Genomic DNA, 19,228 nt, shown 5'->3' on the forward strand with positions numbered 1-19,228 from the left:
CACTGGAAAACCTGCAGAGTAGCAAAAGGCAAGTCTAAACGGGGTTGACAGAGTCTATGTCAATAGATTGCCAGTGGACTACTCAGTCCAAACACACTTCACTTCTCTGATTTTTCTTTTTCAGAAGAAAATGCCTGGTCTTTTAAAGGCTGTTATACATTTTTCAGTTTCATGTGTCACAAAACAAAATATCTTCTTTGTAAATAGCAGTTGGGAAGTACATACGATTTAGTAGCTCAGCTGTATAAAGCGGGCAAATTCTTTTGTCCTAAAGTTCTTTATAGGCACAAATTTTTGATGCTTTGATTTATTTTTAAAGCCAAGTTGGAATGAAAATAACTAGAAACATTTAGAGTCTAGTAATTTTTAATTCACCTTAGTTTGGCCATAGCTAAGCTAAAGTTTGTATTTATTTTTAATCTATTGAAAAATGATTTGTGGTAATAGTGTAAATCACATTATATTGGGAATATATGTGTATATATATATGTGTATATATATATATATATATATATACACATATATATTTATTTTTAAATAATTCTGCTGTTAAAGATCACTGAAGTAGATGATCTCTATAGCAAGTTCCCTTTTGGTCTCCCCCCAACTCCAGCACATTTCTCTTTGAACAGTAATTTCCCATTTATTATTTTTCTCCCCCTCTGAACCATGAGTTCCTTCAAGGAAGGACCCAGTATTATTCACCTTTGAATTCCCTGGTCTGGTATTGTACCTAGAATTTAATAAACTCTCATTAGTCTGTTAAGGAATACATGATGAAGCATCCAAACAATCACAAGGTTAGTTTAAGCCCTTCTTATCAGCACATGAAGTTGGTAACAAGAGCTTTGTATCTTTTAAAAAAAACAATTACTAATCTGTCTTGCTTCCCATTTGCTCTCCAAAGCCTATCACAATGTCTGGCAGAAAATAGGTAATTAATATATTTGTTAAATATTCACTGACTTCAAATTTAAAGTTTTACTAACTTATCTTCACCTTTCTCTAATGAATATGATTTTAAAATGTTTTTACTATATCTGCAATGAGTAAAATAATGAGATAGGAATGTGGCAAAATGCATCCTAGACTGGTCTGTCTCACTGTCATATTTTTACATTTTTGTTCTCTAAATATTGACAGTACTATATGCTTAGGGACTTAATTATTTACATGTGTTAAGAAATAGAGTCATTTGGGTAAAAACCACATGCTTTGCTCAGCTCTTTATCACAGGGAAGTACAAAATATAACATCTAAAGTCACTTTCCCAGTGCGGCCTTGAGGAAATTATGGTACAATTGGTGTGAATCAAAAAAAGCTGTAACATCCTTACCAAACTCTCAGCCTTGTACCTAGGGGCATGATGTGAATAACTAGTATTGCAATACTTCCTGCTAACTTATTTTACAAGGTGACTTTAGTGGGAAAATATTACAAATCTTATTGTCACACTAGGGAAGGGTTTCAGTGACCAGGCCCATGTTTTGGGATTTCCCAGGCTTCAACAATACTAAGAGTTAGGGTGGATTAGGTACTTAATACGTGCTACACTCTGTGGCAAGCTCTTTCCACAAATTATCTCATTTAATCCTCACTACAAGCCTTTGGATTCTATACCATTATTTTCCCCATTTTTTTCCAGAGAGGTAAGTGAGACTTACAGTCATACACCTGACATCATCAGCAAATGAGTGGTGGAGTGTAGATTGAAAGCACTTCTGTGTAACTTGCGAGCTTTTATCAGTAGTTTTCTTGATGCTTAGTTTGAATTAAAATTCTGAAGTATTTCTTATTGATCTGAAATGAAATAGTGACATCTCTATCAGTGTCAAAGAACTTATTTATCATTTATTTGAAAGGGATTTTATAGTCTTAAAGATGAGAAATCAGAGGCACACAGACAGGCAAAGTGACTTCCCTTAGATCACAGGCTATACTGGCAGAGCTTAAACCAGCACTATTCATTTACCATTTGTCATTCTTCCTTAAATTTGGGTTTATTTATCATTCATCCAAACTGTGTTTGTTTTGCTTGGCCAGCATTCTAGGAGCTCAATATGTATTTGTTGAACAAATGAATGAATGTGTTAAGGCTGACAATATGTCCTATATTGGCACTGAACTAAAGAGCATGTCTTTACCCTCAGGAAGCTGACAGTCTAGCAGGGGAACTTGCACAAATGCTTCCATGATCATGTGCCTGACTGCCCTAAAGGATGTTCAGTAGTCAGAAGGGTATGCCAGGCAAAGCAATGGCACAGACCTGAGAAGGTCAAGGTGGACAGGGAACTACACACTGTGTGTTGAGTGCTGCTGGAAGTAAAAGTGAAGGGGGTTGATTCTGGATGCCTTGTATGCTACATGAGAGAGTTCACTTATTCTGTTGGGAGGAGAGCCACCATAGCATTTAAAACAGAGAAATTATATGGTCAAATCTATATTTTAGAAGGACCCCTGGGTGGTTGTGCAGTGAATCAACAAATCAACCACTTGGGATTTATAGTCTAAAGCTAGAGAGATAATTGTGACCTGGACTAGTGCTGTTGTAATAAGGTTAGCAAGGAGGAGGAGGATTTAAGAAGTATTTAGAAGAGGTCCAGGGCTAGAGATAAAGAAGAAAAATCATTAGCTTATCAGTGGTAGTGGATACCCTAAGAATGAATGAGAGCTCAGCAGGAGAGTTTGGAGAGTTGGGAATGAGGAAAGCTGATATTCAAGGGACAGGAAGAGGGGTGTTAAACTCCACATGATCATAGGAAGAAATAGTCATAGAGGGTGTGGTTTCTGATAAGCCAAGGAATAGGTGTTTGAAGAAGGAAAAAGTCTATAGTCTCAGCAGTGGAGACAATAGATAAACACTCATTATTCAGGATTTCTAGATGACAAAGGGGTGAGATAGTAAATAACAGCTTAAGGAGAACCTGGAGGCAAGCGAGGGATTTTATTTTTGTTTTAAGAGGGGGAAGACTGTAGCAAGGACACAGGCTGAAGCCAATAAGAAGCAGAGGTTGAAGACAGAGAAAACATAAGTCCTCTGACCCCTCACCCAAGAGTTCTTATTCACAGTCTCAGCTGCCTGGAACCAAAATTAGTTTTATGTTTGAGTCTTCTAGGATACATCAGAGTAGTCCCCCTTGTCTAATAATGTTCACATTTCCTACCATCTCAGAAACTCTTTTCAAACACTAATGAATTCTCACAAAGTGAGGTGGCTTTCATGAGAAACCCAATCAAAGCAAGGAGTATTGTCTACAGTACATATGATGGGCACACAGTTAATAGTTTGCTGAACAAACGCAGTGATGTTTGGGCCATCTCTGAACTCATCACTCAACTCAAGAGCTTTTCTTAAGGCTATTATCTCATTCTGCCTATATTACATCTTACCTTCCAATACTAAATTCCAGACTTCCCAAGGGCAGGATGAAATCATCTATGTGTCTCTTTAGCCCTCAAACACTCAGCAAAACTTGGCAAAAAAAAAGAAAAATCAAAGCATGTTTATTTAAGTAAGTAATATCAGGCAAGATATAATTTTTGTTTTATTTCAGAAGAATGGGTTTATATATCTCATTTGCATTTTCAATTTATTTTTCCCATCTAGCTTAAAAAAATAAGCCATTGACCCTGATACAACTCTCATATTTCACCCCAAAATTTAAGTACCTTTAAATCTCTAGTAAGTTACTGCTATTTTAACTTCAGTTATTTTTACTTCCAAGTTTCATCAATTTCTTAAAATCAGTTTTTATGAATTGGCGAGATGAGTCATGAGTTGCCTGTATGTAGTTTTAAGTGGCTCCTCAGTTGATTTTTTTATACTCCCTTTCATGGTCTAATATGACAGAATAGAGGATGGAAAGTAGTTAAAAGAATCTGTCATGATAGAGTAAGTAATTGCCTCCTGTACATATTATCTTTTCTAGCATGTATTCAGTTGTGTTGTCATCATCTGTGTATGTCTTTATAAACTCTGAGTCTTGCAGGAGTCATGGACCATTTCATTACCTTTTGGAGGACCTGGCACTCATCAAAAATTTCCAGAAAGAAAGAAGTACAGCGCTGAAACCAGCAGTAGACTGGTTTTTAGAGCTGTTGAGATTATACACAGTCTTCTGTTCAATTCAACCCAAATAACAGGAGTAAGTAAGGGTGGTGGTGAGGGGTGGGAATGAAATGTAAACTTTCAGCACTCCCGTGTGTCTTAGGTGTTTTTAACCTTGTAGTGGGTGAACTACACTTCCTAAGCACAGTGTTTTTCCTCTTTCTTTTCTGTAGGTTGGACTCAAATCTGCGATAGAGCAATTTCCTGGAAAGCTCAATTTTGTCCTTGTGGATGGGGGCTGTGTCCCAAGCCATGGCCACAAGCAGTTGATGTGCTTGGCCAGATCTGTTCTCAGCAAAGCAAAGATCTTCCTGCTTGATGAACAGAGTGCTCATTTGGATCAAATATGAGTTTCAGAATTCCTGCTATTTAACAGTGGGAGCAGAATCATTGAGGCTGACTTCACATTGACACAGATTTCCATCAAGCTGTCGTGTCTGCAAGTGGAAGATGCTCTCTAGATAAGAAATAATTGCCCAGTGGAACAGTTAACTATTTGATGTGAGCACAAGTGCTTGTTTCTTAGTATATGAGCCTCCTGTTCTCTTCTGAGTATAATTTTGGAAAATTTATACAAACTCTCCCTCCTTATCAATGTGTGATGAAATATTTGGTTACACAGGCATACTTGGATCCTTATGGTTTTCCTTACTATCCCATTTATACCACAGGAAATATTTATAGCATAAAATGATGAACTACTAGTGATTCTACATAATGAAAAATATACTTATTTGGGAAATTTTTTCAAAAATATTTGTCCTATTTATTTATGAAAATTTAGAATCTAGTCCATGGTTGGAAAGCCAATTGTGGCTTACTCTATCTCAGCATTATGTTAGAAGTATATAAGGAAATTGAATTTAAGGAAATTTAAGGAAATTGAATATCTTCAATTTAAAGAATTAAATTGGTAGAACAGTAGGTATGTTATCAAGGATAAAGTCAGATTATGTTCTGTGATGTTATATGTGGTTTTTTTTCCTTTTCTAGAACATACCAAATCATTCAAAGAACCCTAAAACAAGCATTTGCTGATTGCACAGTAATCCTCTCTGAACACAGGAAAGAAGCAGTGTTGGAATGTCAGCTATTTTTGGTGAGTGTTTATAATTTACCTAAGATCTCACCTCTCCTTGGATTCTTGATAACAATCTCATATGTGACTGTTCCTGCAAGTCACAGTAATGCACAAAGCTCTTCCTTAAAACACATGCCACAGAGCTATCCAGCTTTCCTCAAAATACCTGCCCACATTTCTCACTTTGATCTGTATAATGAGGCGAGGTTGGAATTCAGCAAATCTAAAATTGCAGCATATTACTAAGTTATATCAATAAATTGGAACCTCTGTACTTTTTGAGTTATTTGAGGATCAAGCCATAAAAAATACTAAATCCTTATGCTTTCAGTAACTAAATCCCCCTTGGATGGAGTCCAGGACAAACTCGGATTTTCTTGCCATCTGATGTATGGTTGTAATGCAGGAATTGAAAGCTTCGTTTCATTATTTCATTTTTCTCAGCTTAGTACCTTTTCCACCCACCTTCTAACTGTGCTTTCAAAACTGTCAGAGATTGTTTCAAGTGATATTTACAAATTCCCTCGGGCTTAGTCACAAGGAAATTCTGAGGCTGATGTATGGCATCATTTATGTTGAGGCTTTTGAGGCTCCTGGAGGTAAATGCTTTCCTTACTGAAGGACTGTGATTATCATTATTATTACTAAGCTTCAAGTAACAAATTAGGGGGCCAGCTCACTACCTCTTGCCAGGCTGGGGTCAGATTCAACTTGAACTTATGAAGGAGACTCATTGAAGTCAGGCATATCCTGATCAATTTGGATTTGTTAAGCTTCAAATCCTGTTGAGGAGGTTCAACTCTTGATAGTGCTGTAGACCTCCACTCATTTTGAAGATAATATATAAGGGATCAAACATGAATAATTCTTGTTTTCAAAACTCCCTTAGTTCCTCTAAAGTTCTCTGAAGAATCACATTGTTCTGTACTATACTAATTTAAAAATTTTTTAAAAATTAAAAAAAAAAGAACCAACTCCCAGCTGCTAAGTATAAGTAGAAAATGACAGCTAATTTCAAAATGGTAGATGTTCCACACAGCAAGAGGACTCAGCTGTGAAATGAGATGTTCCAGAGTGGTCAGACGGCAAGCATCTGGATGCGGTGTGGTCTTTTTGGCTTTCCTCTTCCTCTGAGCATGCTCCTTCCTTAACCTTGCTTTGGTCCACCCTGCCCTCTTGCCCGAGATCTATAGTCCATTTCCCTAGGTAATAGAGGAGAACCAAAGTGTAACAGCACGACTCCATCCAGAGGCTGCTGAGCGAGAAGAGCCTCTTCAGGCAGGCCACCAGCCCCTCCAACTGCCTGAGGCTCCTCCCCCAATGGAAGAGGTCCCGGTCCCAGATCGCTGCTCTGAAGGAGACAGAAGAAGAGGTGCAAGAGACGAAACTTTAGCGAGCAGATCAAATGTTTGCCTGGGACGTTCTCACATGGAGGTGGAGGAGACAAGCATTTCTGTCTCAGAAAGCAAGGATGGATAATTTTTTTAAAACCAAAAAAAAAAAAAAAAGAAAGAAAAGAAAAGAAAAATTTTGGTAAGTGGAATGAAGGACGTGCATATGAGTCTGGATAAGTGATATCCTGGCAATGGTCAAATTGTGTGAAAGGTACTTCAAATCCTGGAAGATTCACCACTTGCATTTGCAAGCCAGCTTTTCCTAAAAAGTTTTCCATTTCATAGGAATTGGAAAAGTGCTATTAACATCAGCCAGCTTAACTCTTCAACTTACTGTTAGTGAAACTTGTTTCTTTGTATTATTGGAGAAGAACTGTAATCATATTTCGAGGAAATGTTGCAGAAAAATGCATTACAGCTCAGTGTTGTAGCTTGGTGTTACAGCTGAGTTGTGACAGCAACATGGATCTGGGCAAGAGACCAAGCAGCACTCGGAGAGTTGGAGAACTCAGGTTTATTACACCAGCAGGCCCACAGGAGTTTACATTCCAAGCTCTAGACCCCACCTGTAGGTTTACACAGGCCTTTTATAGGCTGCCAGTTTTACACTTTGCAACATCATATGCAAATAAAGTATAACAGAAGTTGACCAACTAGGGACAAGCTTTGTAGAAATAGACCAATCAGGAGTGAGAGAAATACCCAATCAAGAGTGAGGGGAATGGACCAATCAGGAGTGAGAGAAATAACCAATCAGGAGTGAGCTCCATGGAAATGAAGTACTACAAATGGACCAATCAGAAGTTAGGGAAGTGGACTAATCAGAAGTGAGGTAATAACCAATCAGAAGTGAAGGAAATAACCAATCAGAAGTGAGCTCAGGGAACCAATAGAATTTTAGGGGTAAGTAAGCTGTTTCAGAGGGAAAAAGTGAGATACAGCCTCTGGGCCAGGGAACCAGATGGTGCTGGCAGGAGAGTAGTGGCCCTGCTTGGGGGTCCTGCCAGTCTTTTTATGGGGCTTCCTGCCTCAATACAATTAAATAATGATAACTGGAGACTTTCATGGTATATATATTTTTATATACCTTTTCCTCCACTCTCTCCACAACATTTAAAAATGCAGCTATATTGTCTGTTAACACACTGTCCCATTTCCAAACAAGTAGTAGTATGCTGTGAGAGTCATAAGACAGCCCTTAATATATCCACCAAGCAACATCTGAGTATCAATCAGGTGAGAGAACTTCCTGATCCTGGAAATCAGGGTTAATACCATTCAGCAGTACCCACATCCAAATAAATGAGATAATTAGAAAACATTCATTATCTGGGAAATGGGCTGTTACAGTTCCATCTAGGGAGCAAGGATATAGCACCCTTGATTTGGAAGTGAGCATGCCTGCTTCCAGAAAGTAACAAGCTCATAAGATCTCTGAACTGAAGGATGTCTAGAAAAATACTGTAATGCAAATTGGTGCAGGAAAGCCCTTCTTACCACAGAAGCTCCTGGTAGAAAGCATGTAGGCAGATAGACTGTGGAGGTTCCAGGAAGACGTACATGAACTCCAAAGATGTAGGTATCAAGAGAGAGGTGTGGTGTCGTGCTCTTCATACTGTATATACTGAGTGGAAGAGAGAATGAACACATGCTGAAGAACAGTAAATCATGAATTAGTTTTATGTGCTTCTGTTTTATAATTTTGTGATGCAAATGAAATTTTCTCTAGGAAATATTTATTTTAATAATGTTTCAAACTCATACATAAGTGGCTATATTTTTAAAATAATTATATTGTGAATTATATTTGTATAAAATAATTTTTGTATTTTAAATGTTGACTTTTTATGGCACTAGCTATTTTTATATTATGTTAAAACTGAGGGGGAGGGGAAAACCTAGGGGGATATTGTCCCAGGTCTCTGAATTATGTTGATGGCATGGATAGAAGCATTAGGGCTCACACAGATACTGTGCACACCTGTGATTCCTGGCCAGCACCTGGTTCCCTCTTAGATGCAATTCTAATGAAAATGGTACCACAAAATCTGACCACTCCTCTCACAGACACACTGCCTTCTCAATACCAAACTAACTCTTAAGATTGCATTCTATTTATTACTGTAAGAAAATACCATGTGTCAATAAAATTCATTTATTTGTGTGAAACTCAGTTGTTTTCAGATGTGTTCATTACTTGTGTCTCATTGATTTTTTTTCTTTCAGTCTCTAAGTATCATGGACCACAAAACATGAATGTTTCCTTTAGATATAGCTTCTTGAGAATATTACATGAATTAAGATACTCTAAAAAATATTTATTTTTTAAAATTGTGGTAAAATATACATAACATAAAATTTCCTATTTTAAACATTTCTAAATATACATATGGTTCAGTGGCATTAAGTACATCACATTGTTGTACAATCATCATCACAATCCATCCACAGAACTTTTTCATCTTGCAAAACTGTGGTCATTAAACAAAAACTTCCTATTTCTCCTTTCCCTCAGCACCTGGCAACTACCATTCAGCCTGCTGTCTCTATGAATTTTACTACTCTGAGTACCTCACATGAGTTGGAATCATATAGTATTTGTCCCTTTGTGATTGGCTTAAGAGGGCTATGTAAATCAGGTTGGGATTCATTGGGCTAAACTTGTAAAATTTTTGTTTCTCCTTTAATTTAAAGATTAAGAATTCCATTTATTTATTTATTTGCTTTTTAAACTTACTTCACTTGATAATGTCTTTGAGATTCATCACGTTTTAGCATATGTCGGAGTTTTCTTTTTAAGGCTGAATGCTATTCCATTGTATGTACATACATATGACATTTTGTTTATACATTCATCAATGGACACTTAGGTTGCTTCCACCTTGTGACTATATTGGATGATGCTTTTTGAACTTGGGTGTAGAAATATTTATTTGTGTCCCCACTTTCATGAATGAGGACACTTTTGAGCTTTTTGTTTGTTTTCAAATGGGGGTTTATAGAACAGAAAAAAAAAGACAGTTATTCCACAAAGTCCATGTATATAATTGAAAGCTTATTCAAAGGGAAGTAGCTCTTTATGTCATTTTCTTGATAAGTAAGCAAATCTCATCAAGGGAAATGATATTTCTACACTGGAACCTGGGTGGCTTTCTTTGTCCAAATCCTCTTTTTAATTGATGAGGTTTCTTTGGACTCCTTTTCTTTCTTACAGAATTTCTTCATGAAAGTTGCAGGTGCCAGTGTGTGGTAGATGAACAGTAGGTCTCTACTGAGTGCCAAGTCCTCCAACTCAATCTTTTATTTGGAGAGGTTTATTTTCACATGTGACCCCAAGGGGGCAGTCTCACAGCATGCTCTGTTCTAGTTATTCTAGCTCAATTTTTAAATTAATAAACTCCATTTTTTAGGGCAGTTTTAAGTTCCCAGCAAAACTGAGCAGCAAGTACAGAGAGTTCCTCTACCCCTACCCTCGGTCTTGTAGCCTCCTCCACTGTCACCATTCACACCAGAGTGGTGCATTTGTTATGATCAACACAACATTAGCACCTCAAATCCAATGTTTACATTAAGTTTCTTTCTTGGTGAACCCTTATTCATCCCTTCTTCTTTCCTAGCCCCTGGAACCACTGATCTTTCTACTGTTTCCATGGTTTTGTCTTTTTTGGAATGTCATGTAGTTGGAATCATACAGTAGGTAGCCTTTTCAGGTTGACCTCTTTTACTTAGTAACTTGCATTTGTTTCCTCCTTACGATGTGAAAACTGTCTTTACATGGCTTGATATATCATTTTAGTACAGAATAATATTCCATTGTCTGGATGTACCACCATTTATTTATCCATTAACCTACTGAAGGGCATCTTTGTTGTGTCCAAATTTTGGTAATTATGAATAAACATTTCTGTGCAACTTTTGATGTGGACATAAGTTTTCATCTCCTTTGGGTAAATACCAAGGATTTTGTGGTAAGAATATGTTTAATTTTGTAAGAAATCTTCAAACCCTCCACCATTTTGCATTCCCACCAGCAATGAATGAGAATTCTTACTTCCCTGAATCCTCACCAGCATTTGGTATTGTCAGTGTTTGGGAATTTGATCATTCTAATTGGTGTGTAGTGGTATCTCATTGTTGTGTTAATTTGTATTTCCCTGATGACAGATTACGTTTTACATTTTTCATATGCTTATTTGCCAGCTGTGTATCTTATATGGTGGGACCTCTGTTCAGTTCTTTTGCACATTTTTTGGATTGGGTTGTTCATTTTCTGAACGGTGACTTTTAAGAGTTCTTTGTACATTTTGGATAACAGTCCTTTATCAGATTTGTGTCATTTGCAAATATTTTCTCCTAGTCTGTGGCTTGTTTTATTCTGTTGACATTGTCTTTTGCAGAGTAGAAGTTTTAAGTTTAATGAAATCCAGCTTATCAATTTTTTTCTCATGAATTGTGCCTTTGGTGTCGTATATAAAAAGTTATTGCCATGCCCAAGTTCATCTATGTTTTCTATGTTGTCTTCTACAAGTTTTATAGTTCTGTATTTTATATTTAGGTCTATGATCCATTTTGAGTCAGTTTTTGTGAAAAGCGTAAGGTCAGTATCTAGATAAATTTTTGGCATGATGATAGCCAGGTGTTCCAGCACTATTTGTTGAAAAGACTACTTTTCTCCATTGTATTGCTTTTCCTCATTATCATGGATAAGTTTATTATATTTATGTGGGTCTTTTTCTGGACTCACTAATCTTTTCCATTGAACTAATTGTATATATTTTTGCCCATACTATAGTCTCTTAAAGTTTTATAGGAGATCTTGAAGTTGAGTTGTTCAGTTCTTGGACTTTTTCTTCCCCTTCATTATTGAGTTGGGACTCTGAATCTTTATTCTCTCCATATAAACTTTTAGATCAGTTTGTGGATATCTAGGAAATAACCTGTTGGGGTTTTGATGGGGATTGTGCTGAATCTATAGGGCAACTTGGGAAGAACCAATATCTTGACAATATTGAATCTTCCTGCCCATGAACATGAAACAATCTATTTATTTAGTTCTTTTTTTATTTCATTCATCAGAATTTTATAGTTTTCCTCATGTAGGTCTTGTGTATATTTTGTTATATTTATACCTAAGTATTTCATTTTGGGGAGGATGCTAATTTAAACATGTTTTTAGTTTCAAATTACACTTGTTTATGACTGGAAATAGGAAAGTGATGACTTTTTTTAATATTTGCCATGTATCTTTCATCCTTTCTATAATCACTTATTTGAATTAAGTTTTTTTTGTTTTTTAATTCTTTTGGATTTTCTACATATATGATTATGTTATCTATGAGCAAAAACAGTTTTATTCTTTTTCCTTCACAATTCACATGCCTTTTGTTTTTGCTTCTTGTTGAATTGGTAAAATTCCCAATAGGATGCTGAGAGCAGTGGTGAGAGGGTACATCCTTGCCTTGTTCTTGATCTTAGTGGGAAAGCTTCAAATTTTGCACCATTAAATATGTTGCTGGAAGGTTTTTGTAGACTACTTTGTTGAGAGATTTTATCAGGAATTGGTATTGGATTCTGTCAAACGCTCTTTCCGTGAATATTGATATGATCATGTGATTTTTCTTATTTAGCCTGTCATTGTGATGAATCACATTAATTGGTTTTCAAATTCTAAACCCAGTCTGGTATAACAAGGATAAATCCCACTTGGTTATGGTGTATAATTCTTCTTACATTATTGGATTTGACTTGCTAATATTTTGTTGAGCATTTTGCATCTATGTTCCTGACAGATATTGGTCTTTGGTTTTCTTGTAATGCCTTTGTCAGTTTTAGTATTAGGGTAATGCTGGATTCAAAGAATGAGTTAGAATATCTTTTCTGTGTCTGTTTTTGCAAGAGGTTGCAGAAACTGGTAAAAATTTTCCTTAAATGTTTGGTGGAATTCACCAGTGAACCCATGTGGGCCTGGTACTTTCTGTCTCAGAAAGTTATTAATTATTGTTTCAATTTCTTTTAAAAGTCTATTCAAATTATCTGCTTCTTTTTGTCTGAGTTTTAGCAGATTGTGTCTTTCAAGGAATGGGTCCATCTCATCTAGGTTATCAAATGTATGGGAATAGAGTTTTTCATATTATCCTTTATTATCCTTTTAATATCCATGGGATCAATGGTGATCCTCCCTGTTTCATTTCTGGTATTAGTAATTTATGTGTTTTATTTTCTTAGCCTAGTTAGAAGCTTATCTATTTTGTTGATCTTTTCAAAGAATAAGGTTTTAATTTTATTTATTTTCTCTATTGACCTCCTAATTTAAATTTCATTAATGACTGCTTAAATTTTTATTATTTCTTTTCTTCCACCTAATTTGGATTTAATAGGCTCTTCTTTTTTCATTTCTAAGGTAGAAGCTTTGATAATTGAGTTTAGATCTTTCTTTTTTCTCTATGTCCATTCAATGCTGTGGATTTCCATCTAAGCACTATTTTTGCTGCATGCCACTCATTTTGATAAGTTGCTTTTTGTGTCCATTTAGTTCAGAATATTTTTTAAAATTTATGTTGAGATTTCTTCTTTGACTCGTGTTATTTAGAAATGTAATGTTTAATATCCAGATCTTCTGAGATTTTCCGGCTATCTGTCTGTCATTGCTTTATTGTTTAATTGCACTGCACTCTGAGAACAGACATTATGTGATTTCTGTTCTTTCAAATTTTTTAAAGTGTTTTATGGCCCAGAAGGTGATCTATCTTAGTGCAAGTTTGAGAAGAGTGTGTATTTTGCTGTTGTTGGATGAAGTCCATAGATGTCACATACTCAGTTTGTTAATGGTGCTGTTGAATTCAACTATGTCCTTACTGATTTTCTGCCTGCTGAATCTGTCATTTCTAATTAGAGGGGTATTAGAGTCTCCAGCTATAAGGGTGGATCCATCTATTGTAGTTTCTCCTTGCAGTTCTGCCCACTTTTGTTTCATGTAATTTGTGCCTACAGGTTCTTCGTTGTTAGGCACATCCACAATAAGAATTGCTATGGCTTCTTGGAGTATTGACCTGTTCATAATTATGTAATGCCCCTCTTTATCTCTAAATATTTTCTTTGCTCTGAAGTTGACCCTGTCAGAAATTAATATTAGTACTCCCACTTTCTTTTGATTAATGTTAACATGGTATAATGTACTTTATACTTCTATTTGTAATCTATGTATGTCTTTACATTTAACGTGGGTTTCTTGCAGGTAAAATATATAGTTGGGTCTCATTGTTTTATTCACTCTGACAATCTCTGTCTTTTGATAAGTGCTTAGACCATTAAAATGTATAGGATTATTGATGTAGTTCAATTAGCATCTGCTATATATGTTAGTGTTTTCTATTCACCACCCTGTTCTTTGTTCCTGTTTTTGTCTTAATCATTTTTTCTCCTTTATGTAGCTTTAACTGAGAATTATATGATTCCACTATTCTCCCTTCTTAGTATGTCAATTATACTTCTTTTCCAAACTATTTTTTAGTGGTTGCCCTAGAGTTGGCAATATACATTTACAACTAATCTGAATCCCCTTTAAATAACACTATAGCACTGCAAGGGTAGTACAAGTACTTTATAATAACAAAGTATTCTTAATACCTCACTCCTGTGTCTTGTATCATTCATCTTATTTATATGTAAGCATTTTTAATATGCATGCTATATATGTAATCAAATATGTTGTTGCTATTATTTAGTGAACAAGCTCTAATGTTTTAGATCAATTAACAATAAGAAAAATAAAGATTTTTATTTTACCTTGACTTATTCATTCTCTGATGCTCTTCTTTTTTCCTGTAGATCTGAGCTTCTCACCTATATAATTTTTTTCTTATTGAAAAACTTCTAACATTTCTTTCAAGGTAGATCTACTGGCAACAAATTCCCTCTATTTTTGTTTACGACTGTATTTCTTCCTTTTTAATAGGATAATTTTTCAGAGTGTTGAATTCTAGGTTGGTGGGTTTATCTCTCAGTACTTTAAATATTTCACTCTACTCTTCTTGCATGGTTTCTGAGGAGTAGTCAGATATATTTTTTATCCTTTCTTCTTATAAGTAAGGTGTTTTTTTCTCTTTTTTCAATTTTTTTTTTATGTTTGATTTTCTGCAGTTTAAATATAATGCCTATGTATGGACTTTGGGGGGGGTGTTGTTTGTCCTGCTTAGTGTTCATTGAGCTTCCTGGATCTGTGGGTTAGTGTCTGACATTCATTTGGGAGAATAATTCTCAGTCACTATTGCTTTAAACATTTCTTTTTTTTCTTTCTCTTTCTTCTTCTGATATTCCTATTACAGATGTATTACATGTTATGTAGTTGTCCCACAGTTCGTGAATATTTAGGCTTTTTTCCCCTGTGCTTTTCAGTTGGGAGGTTTCTATTGTCATATCCTGAAGCTCAGTGATTCTTTTCCCAGCCATATTTAGCCTACTAATGAGCCCATCAAATGCATTCTTCATTTCTGTTACATTGTTTTTGATCTCTGCACTTCTTTTTGATGCTTTATTAGAGTTTCCATCTCTCTGTGCTTGTAGCTTTCTACTTTTTTCAATTAGACCCCTTAGGATATTAACCATAGTTTATATGCATTCCTGGCCTGATAATTCCTGGCCTATCTGACTCCAGTTCTGATACTTGTTCAGTCTCTTTAAACTGTTTCTTACCTTTTTTGTATGCCTTGTGATTGTTTTGTTTGAAAGCCAAGCATGATGTACTAGGAAAAAGGAACTGTGGGAAATAGGCCATTAGTTACATAGTAGTAAGGTGTTGGAGGAGGTGAGTATTCTGTAGACCTATGATTAGGTCTTACCTGTGCCCCTGGAACCTCACCAGTTCTTCTCAGAACTTCCCCCCCTCTTAAGTGGAGCAGGGTGGTAGAAGGGGTTGGAGTTGGACATTTCCCTTCTCCAGGTAGGTTAGGCTCTGGTAAAACAGTTTCTCCTGAGGTTAGGCCTTGGTAAGAAAAATAGAATGCTCTGGTATTTCTCAAAATGGTTTCCTTTCTCCTCCTCCTGCTGGAAGCAGATGGGAATTTTCACTCATTTTTACTGTGAGAACCTGTTAGAGCTCCTGGAGCTACAAACTCATCAAAGTGTGGGTCCCTCTCCCCTGATGACCGAGTCCCTTTGGAGTTTTCATCTCTCAGGCTGGTCCACATTGAGTCTCTAGAAACTTGCCAATTACACTACCCCAGCATTGATTCCTAAGGAAGTTTCTGCTTGGTTGTTTCTACTCAGGTAAGTTGTGATTTTTGTACCCCCCTTTATGTCTCCAATTTTGGAGGGAGAGTAGCAGTTTGGCCTATGACTTACTTCTCTGAAAGATCTAAGAAGATTTGTTGATTTTTCAATTTGCTCAACTTTTTAGTTATTGTTAGGTTTGAGTGGTGACTTCTGAGTTCTTTACATATTGGATCTGAAAGTAGAAGTCTAATTCATTTTGAATAAACACAAGCCAAACAAACAAAACTTTGCAAATTGGAAGGAGTCAAATGTAAACTCAATGTGACAAAAGAAGCCCTAATTCTAACAACCCACTTTAAGAAGAAAAACACAGAAACAAGAAAGGAAAAGTCAATGCTGTTCACCTAAGCACCACTGCTTATCCTAACCCCTGACTTTTTCTCATATCAGATTTTCTCCCCTCCTTTTTTTTCATTTTTTAAAATAAATTATTTTGGCCACAAACTTTCCACTTTTATCTACTTGTTTTCTCTATTTAAAGCTAGAGTTTTGAGTTTTGTCTCAGTCTACATCCACTTGCAGCTGACTCATACTTTTTTCATTTGTTTCTCAGCCTATTCACTTTGTTCTTCCTCTTTATAAGAAAAAAAAAAAAAGCTAAAGCTCGAAACAAGTTCATTTCCTTCCAGTTACTGGGGACCTTCCAGGTTTGGGAAATTACAGTGTATTAGAGTGAAAGGCTAGTAAAACCCCCAGTGTAAATATTTTAGTAGTTTGCTAAAGAAAGAACCTCAAATACTATGTGGAAAACTATTTAGAATGAGGTTTATAAAGCTCAATATAAAAACCTGTTTGACTGTTAAAGCAGGTGCAGATAATCACAATTTGCTATTAAAAGATACAGTGAGAGAAACATAAATTCAAGACAGAGGCATGGGGCATGAGAACTCCAAATCAATAGGTTGTGAATTATTAGCTGTTCCCTATCTGTAAAACCAGAGACCTGAGTCACTTTCTGTCAGTGGACAGGAAACTGGGGAATCAGTATCTATGTATTTCTCAGAGAAGGGAGACTTCTTGGCAGAAGTTTAGGGTTTATCTTTATTTCACTGTGGTGGGAACATTCATTTACTTTTTAACAACTCAGTTTTTCTAACTATAAAATGATATAGTACATTGGGAAAGCTGGTCAGAAATTTTTAAGTGAATATGCTAATGCTGGCCTTTAATTTCACGTAGCAAAATGAATTCATGCAGCAATAATGCTAAATGGTTACTTGGATCAAAAGTTGACCCAGTTTACATCTTCCATTCATCAAAGTACGAGATTTGTACAAAAAGTACAGATTGACTCTCAAATAGTGCTCCCTTATAGAGGTTTGGTTCTATTGTTAGGATAACTGATTTTTTTTCCAAAAAACATATATGCCAGTTACTGAAATGTGCACAGGCTCACCCAACAACTTAAATGAATCTCCAAAGATATTTTCTCCTGAAGCCATTGTGAATATTGAAAATTAAGCCTGAACAATTTTGGTGTATAAGCAACTCTTTAGCTATGTTCTTCCTCCTTCACCTTTGACACTTATGGAGTAATAGAAGGAAACGTCTTTAACAGCAATGACAGATGTACAGATAAAGGGAACTAAGACCGAATTATATTTTGATTGACAAGTGTTGGCACAGATGCTAAAAATAAATAGCAGAAATCTATCTTGCAATTAACTCCTATGACATTAACATTGTAATTTACAAAAATGTATAATATAAAGAAATAGGCTTTCCCTGTTTTAGTAAAATAAATCAATACAGGGAGTAGAATGGTGGTAACCAATGGCCAGGGGCTGGAAGGAATGGGGAGATGTTAGTCAAAGGATACAAATTTCCAGTCACAAAATGAATAAGTTCAGGGGAATCTAATGTCAGCATGGTGGTTATAGTTAATGAATATTGTGTTACATACTTGAAAGTTGCTAAGAGAGTAAATTTTATGTGTTCTCACCTACAAAATTGAAATGGCAATTATGTGATATGATTGAGGTGTTAGCTAATGCTACTGTGGTTAATCATCAACACATTGTACACCTTAAATTTACATAGTGCTCTTTGTCAATTATATCTCAATAAAGCTGGAAATTAAATTGCATTAGTGGTCAAAAAACAGTCTTTGGCCACACTTGATTGCTCAACCATTGTTTTTGTCAGAACTTGATAAGCTTCTAAAAACTAGACAATTTTCAAAACAACTATCTCTCTTCTCCCTGCCTCTTCACTGGCAGCCAATACCAGGGGTTAAACAAAAGTTGTGTAAACAAATGTGTGATCATAGACAATGCTCTTGTGGGGAAGAAATCTTTATTTTTATTCCTTCCTATCTCCCATTTATGTCACATGCTCCAGTGTCCTGTGAAGGCAAAGCAGGAACTCAAGTGTCCTTGAATAGACTTAGCTCCCTTCCTACTTGAGAGCCCACACCAGGCGTTTGCCCTTGAACCTGGCAATGTTGCCTGGCTCTTCTGTGGCCAGGGAGCCACAAAGTAAAATTAAACATTGCAATTAAAGATTGAATGATGATATTTTTACATTTTTTCTGGTCAATTAGCATCTAAAAACTTCTTGGAAATTTGAAATATATACAAAAGTAGACATAAAATAAACTGCATATCCCTGTCACTGAGCTTCAGTAGGTACCAACTCATGGCCAATTTTATTTCACCAATACTGCCTTGCACTTCCCTCCTACATTATTTTCAGTAAATTCTAACTATCATATAACTTTAACTGTATGTATCTCTAAAAGGTAAGGACTTTCTCTGTCTTTTTTTTTTCAAAACATATCCACCATGCCACTGCAACAACTGAAAAATAAAAAGTCCTTAGTATCTTCAACTATCCATTCAATGTACAAGTATCATTGTTTCATTTTTTTCTTCAAATATAGGTAGTCTTCACTTTGCACTGTAGTGTAGGACTGTAAAGTGACCATGCAAAAATAATTTACATAATTAATGGTAAAATTGTAATTGGTCTATGATATTTGCAAATATTAAACAATTAAACTTAAAAACTCTCCTACTTCGGTTACAAATAGATAAGAAAATGAAAAAATCTAGTAAAACTAGTATTTATTTAGTACATAGTAATACATTTAAAACATTAGGAACATCAAGTGTTTTAAGTATTTTAATTCTTTATAAAATACCTATCAAGAATAGTTTGAGCAGTGCTCGCTCATCTTCGGGTCCTGTAACTTACAATATGAATGCACCATCTCTTGTATGTCTTGGCAAGTTGTCATACTTCTTTCTAACTTTGGATCTGCTTCCAACATTTTATTCTTAGTGCCTCCAATATTGTAAAGTATCTCCAAGAGTTTGTTTAACATAAAGATTTTTGCTGATGTCACTTCCTCTGGGAGTCTTTGTGTCTTTGTCT

Source organism: Vicugna pacos, chromosome 11 (genome assembly GCF_048564905.1).
Source record: "Vicugna pacos chromosome 11, VicPac4, whole genome shotgun sequence".
Taxonomy (NCBI): Eukaryota; Metazoa; Chordata; class Mammalia; order Artiodactyla; family Camelidae; genus Vicugna; species Vicugna pacos.